Source organism: Mandrillus leucophaeus, unplaced genomic scaffold (assembly GCF_000951045.1).
Source record: "Mandrillus leucophaeus isolate KB7577 unplaced genomic scaffold, Mleu.le_1.0 Scaffold1361, whole genome shotgun sequence".
NCBI lineage: Eukaryota > Metazoa > Chordata > Mammalia > Primates > Cercopithecidae > Mandrillus > Mandrillus leucophaeus.
Window position 1 is genome coordinate 35,305 of NW_012101323.1, and position 6,062 is coordinate 41,366.

General features: G+C 39.7%; 1 pseudogene across 1 annotated transcript in view; it reads right to left on the minus strand.

Moving 5' to 3' along the window:
- Positions 1-196: 196 nt before the first annotated feature.
- Positions 197-6,062, minus strand: part of LOC105534541 — a 27,449-nt pseudogene continuing 21,583 nt past the window's right edge. The window contains exons 3-4 of the transcript XR_001005296.1: positions 1,637-1,719; positions 197-1,544 (exon numbers count right to left, since the gene is read on the minus strand). The product of XR_001005296.1 is annotated as an RNA-binding motif protein, X chromosome-like (transcript). The remainder of the gene's footprint in view (positions 1,545-1,636; positions 1,720-6,062) is intronic.

Genomic DNA, 6,062 nt, shown 5'->3' on the forward strand with positions numbered 1-6,062 from the left:
GGGGAACATCACACCCCAGGGCCTGTCGGGGGGTGGAGGGCTGGGGGAGGGATAGCATTAGGAGAAATACCTAATGTAAGTGACGAGTTGATGGGTGCAGCAAACCAACATGGCACATGTATACCTATGTAACAAAGCTGAACGTTGTGCACATGTACCCTAGAACTTAAAGTACAATAAATAAATAAATAAGGTTAAAAAAATCAAACATGTTTTACTTTTTTCCTCACAAGAACATAAAAATGATGGAGGGGAACTTAACAGGGAATTTTAAAAAGGCGACACAATTTTGCCTTTAAGTAGTCCTTGGGTAGTTATGACAGAATAGTTTGCACTTTTTGTTTGTTTCTTTGAACTGGGATTTTGGTCCAAAGTTTTGTTTGTTTCTAGTATCTGCTTCTGCCTCCCCCTCTATCAGATTGGCTTCCTCCATGGCCACCACCTCTTAGTGCTCCACGGCTTGAACTGCAGTAGGAATCACGTTGAGGATTTCCACAGAAGGGTGAAGCCCTCTTTCTTGCCTGCCAACTTGATCACCACCACTTGAGTAGAGATCACTTTGGCTGCTTGAATAACTGTCTCAACTTCCACCATATCTGTCAGGTGAGCTGCTGTAATCATCGTAGCCACAGCTTCCCCATAAGATGGCGGGAGTCCTCGTGTAGGTGGAGCACTACCTGAGTTACCATAACTTTCATGTGAATCTCTGTAGGAACCTCCATTGGATGATCTGAATAGTCACAATCACGACTATATCCATCTCTATCGCTATAGCCTCTTGATGGATAGTCACCATGTGAACCGAAATGACCATAATCACAGTAAGTATAATCTCGTGGTGGTGGTGCATAATCTCTTGTATCACGAGAACTTGGGTAATCTCTGCTTGGATAGCTGTCTTTTGTAGAATACCCATCATCTCTTGGGGACAAATAAACATCTCTACCAGAGGGTAGCTGTTCCCTTCGAGGTGGATCTCCATAACTATCTCTTCCACGTGACACAGGAGCTCTTCCTCCCATTCCACTGCTGCTGTGAACTGGTCCTGAAGGTGCAGATGTCTTAGGAGGAGGACTCCCACTTCTTAGTGGTGATCCTCTTTTTACTGGGAGTGGTCCCCTGGAAGAACTCATGTTAAAATTCATGGAATATCCACCGTCATCCATGTGTCTTCCCCGTGAGGGTTCCCCTGGTTCCTCCACTTCCTCCTCTTCCACCTCTAAGACCTCTTGGAGGGCCTCTACTTCTTGGAGGTGGAGGCAGTCCACGTCTACCACTTTCAAATGATGGTTTGGTGGCTTGTTCCACCTTGATCGCTTTTCCATCTAATGACTTTCCATTCATGTCTCTGGCTGCATCCTTAGCGTCTGCTGGGCTTTCAAAGGTGACAAAAGCAAATCCTCTTGATTTGTTGGTTTCATGGTCTTTCCTCAAGAGTGCTTCCACTATTCGTCCATATTTGCCAAATACTGCTTCAAGAGCTTTCTTATTTGTTTCCGTACTAAGTCCACCAACGAAGACCTTTCCTGGGCGATCTGCTTCAACTTTTTTTTTGTTTTTTTGCCAGTGAGTCAGAGGGGTGACAATGGGTTCAAGCTCCAACAAGTTCACCAACAGAGGCTTCCTAGCAGCTCACCACCAGTGGCGGCTGCCAGGTCTGAGGACCAAACCACGAAGCCACTAGCACTACTGCGCAACCGTGAATTTTTAAACTCTTTCCTGAAAAGTAGAGAAGAAATTATGTTTAAAAACTCACCCCTCGGCCAGGCGCAGTGGCTCACGCCTGTAATCTCAACACTTTGGGAGGCCAAGGTGGGCGGATCACGAGGTCAGGAGTTCGAGACCAGCATGGCCAATATGGTGAAACCCTGTCTCTACTAAAAATACAAAAATTAGCTGGGCATTGTGGCACGTGCCTGTAGTCCCAGCTACTCAGGAGGCTGAGACGGGAGAATCATTTGAACCCCGGAGGCAGAGCTTGCAGTGAGCCGAGACCATGTCATGGGACTCCAGCCTAGGTGACAGAGCAAGACTCCGTCTCTCACACACACACACACACACACACACACACACACAAAGACACACCCTTCTTTGTTCTCCCAAAAAGAGGAAAACTTTGAGCTCTATTTTTATGGACTACTTGGGAAATAAATTAAGCTACTGGAGCTTGCACCAAGAATGACAAAAGGGGAAACTGGAGCTTACCTTTCAGGAGTGGGAAGAGCTGAAACCTGGCAGCACAGAGAAAGAATCTAGAAAGGGGCACTATTCAAGTGTGTGAGAGCTGTGTACTATATTGTCTTTGACAGCTGGTCACCTAGTCTTTCCTGGAGTGAAAAATCTCCCACTGCCCTATGCATCTACCTCTGCCTACTCTCTGTGGATATGCTCCAGCTCTCATAATTGAAAAGAGGCCTCGTAGGGTATAAGGGTAACCTCTTTTTGCTGAGGGCTGAACTAAGGGAAACCTACAGGCATGTTCATTGAGATTTCAAAGCATTTTTATGCCTGATGGCTAAATATAGTTGACAGAATAACACAGCAGAAAGATTGAAGTCAGACTAACCTAGCCTTGAACCCTGGCTCTGTCCTTTACTACTATGTGCCTTTTCCTCTAAGTTTCAAAGTAGCCGTGAAGATTAAATAATTTATGTAAAGTATTGAGAACAATGCCTGGTATGTAGCAACTACTCCATAATTGTTAGCTTTTATTATTGCTTCCCTTTATATAGTGTTATGGATTGAATATTTGTAGCTCTTCAAAATGCATATGTTGAAATCCTAGCCCGCAGTGCGATGATGATAGACACTGGAGCCTTTGGGAGGTGATTAGACCATGAGGATGCAGCCCTCATGAATGAGATTAGTGCTCTTATAAGAGAGACCTCGGAGAGCTCCCTTACCCCTTCCACCATGTGAGGACACAAGGAGAAGACAGCAGTCTGCGAACTAGGAAGCAGGCCCTTACCAGACACCGAATCTGCCAGCATCTTGATCTAGAACTCCCCAGCCTTCAGAACTGTGAGAAATAAATGCTGTTTAAGCCACCCAGCCTATGGTATTTTTGTCATAGCAGCCTGAATGGACTAAGGCACAAAGAATCCATAAATCAGTAAGAATTTTATTTTGGGTCTTCGTCAGTCTTAATTATAACCCTACATTGATGGGAGACTAAGAATTAAATGAGTAAATAAAAGCTGGTGTGTTTGTTACACCATGTTTTACATGTAGAAGTCCCAGCATAGTTTGAAAAATGAGATTTTCACATACAAGGCATGACTATATATGAGTAAATGACTTATAAATAAAATGTTACATCATGTAGTTTTTTCCTCTAGCCTTTTACATAATTATAAGCCATATAAAGTTGCCACACTCTCACTCCTGGACAAGAGTCATTTAAACCCAAGCAGAGTTTGGCAGACCATTCCAAGCTACTGTGTGACAAACTGCTCCTACCTCGAAACTTTAGTTTTTAAACTCTGGCATTCCAGCCTGTCCCTGCCTTTGGTCTTATTTGATATCCATTATCAGACAAATTACCAGATGCTTATTTGTATCTATTCTGACTCAAGCTTAAGTCTCCTCAGATCTTTTGGATATCAGTCTATATTGTGATTTATCATGACCTAAGGTTTTACTCAAATACAAATTCTATCCCCCTAAGTGATTTCAGATTGGAGGCATCAGCTGCACACTTCCCCCAACTTTTCTTCCTATTTGAAGCTCTGCATCACCTTGTTTTCCTAAAGTTCTGCCTTTATAGGTAGTTTTCAAGAATCTACAAAATCTATACTTATTTGAGAAGGAGAGTAAATTTTTTATTGAAGGTTAACACACATACAAAAACAGAACACTGTACAAAATGTAAGTGTACAGCTTTATAGCTTTTTACAAAATGAACACTCCTGTGTAACCTGTACCCAGATTAAGAAACAGTCGCAATCCCTCTCCTTTTTCCTATTGGAGACCTACTAGTTTAATTTGATCTGCTTTTTATTAACTTTCCATAAATCAAATTAAACAATACTGACTTGTCTTTATCTGACTTCTTTGCTCAATACTATGTTTGTGAGATTCATTCATATTTTTGCAGATGGCTGTAGTTCATTTATTTCTGTTACCATATGTATTTATTTACTTGATATAACACAATTTATTTACTCATCTTATTATTAATGACTATTGGGGTTGAGTCTAGTTTTTTGATTATTAGAAATGTTGTTATAACACACTTGCCTGAGTCTTTTGGCAAATATCTAAACATTTCTGTTGCTTAAGTACCTAGAAGTGAGATGGCTGGTTCATATGATTTGCAAATGTTCAGCTTTAATAAATATTGCCACTTAGTTTTTCAAAGCGGTTGCAACAACGTACCTACCACACTTGGTATTGCAGAGCCCTTTTATTAGGTTGGTGCAAAAGTAATTGCAGTTTCTGCCATTAAAAGTAATGGCAAATAAATACAATTCCTCATAATAAATTTCCTCATTTATGGTATACAGCTCACCTGCCTCCCACTGTATTGAGAGTTTTTGGCTTCCCATCCCCACCTTCTATCCCTACATTCCCTGTGCTAATAAGTATTTACACTAAACTTAAATTCACCCCTCTGGTACTACCTGATATGCACTATCGTCAGTAAAGAAATGGCACTACACACTGTATAGTCTCCTTAGACTTCTCATAGTTAACTTTTCTTAACTTGGAGCTATTTGGTAGTAACAATCATAGATATATAGTCACAGCCCCACACACACACAAACACACACACACATACACACACACCCTTGGTGCTAGTAGGTGAATGTACAAATTTTATACACCTTATATTTCAAAAAAAAATCATGCTGTATTAGATCCTAAAATATAAAGAACCCTTTAAAATGACTAAAAACAAAATGAATGGGAATAACATAGCAATATTAGAGAATTACTTGTTCACAGTAAGAAGTATGACTTCAGTGCCATAATATTGGAAACATAGAGTGAAGATTAAAGTGTAATGCAAGTGTATGATATTGAGTCCCTCTAAGATCTGCTTCTTATTAAATTTACCCAAAAGAGAATTCACTCATGTTCTTCTTCCTAAATGTAGTTCTTTTTACTAGAAAAGAGATCATATAAATGCCTAGGCATTCAATTTCCCGCTAAAGCATTTCTCAGTGCTAAATTCAACTTTTTCCAAATGCAGAGGATAGATGAGACACTTCAAAGAAAGCACTTCAGGTAAGACATTGCATTTTCTTCAAATCCACCCTCATGTTCATGCATTCTTCTTTACATAAGTGTTTGAGCACCTATTTAATACACATAGCATTATGAAGAATAAAGTGGAGGATTATAATGTTCCTGGTTTCAACGTTCTTATGGCTTATATGAAATAAATATTCTTTAATTTTTTGTATTTGTAACCCCCAGCTTTTCTCTATAAAGAAAGACATCCTTAGTTTTCTATCTCTTTTGGGTAAATAACTTTATTATTTACTTGAAACTGTATTAACTACAGCAAAGAAATCTCAAATTATTCTCCTAGAAACAGATTTCTCCCTCAGTTAAGAGATTTCCATCTATTACTTTGTGCACCATTATGTATTTTTTAAAATCTGACTTGATTATGCTCCCTTTTGTAAATAACCAAAGACTAGAGTTTAGTTTCTATGGAAATCAACCTCTCTCTCTCTCTCTCTCTCTCTCATGTCTCTCTCTTTCTCTCTCTCTCACACACACACACACACACTCACAGTGAAAGCTGGGAATAATGAGCTGAATTCTCTATACAACTCAATATTCCAATTTGAATGTAAATTACAAACCTTGCACAAGGGATCAATTTTACCACCTGGAGTGCAAGAATATATTCCTTAGCATTAAGCTATGATTTTGAGAGCTAAGTTTGGGCTTATTTAAAATTATTTTCCCTTTGTCATTTTCATGAGGTTTTTTTTTTTTTTCCTTGGCCTTAGCAAAAGAAAAATGCATTATGCCATTAATTAAAATTAAATGCCTCTCTTGCAGATACCTATAAGTCTATTAGACTCCTAAACTGCCCTTTGTCGTCT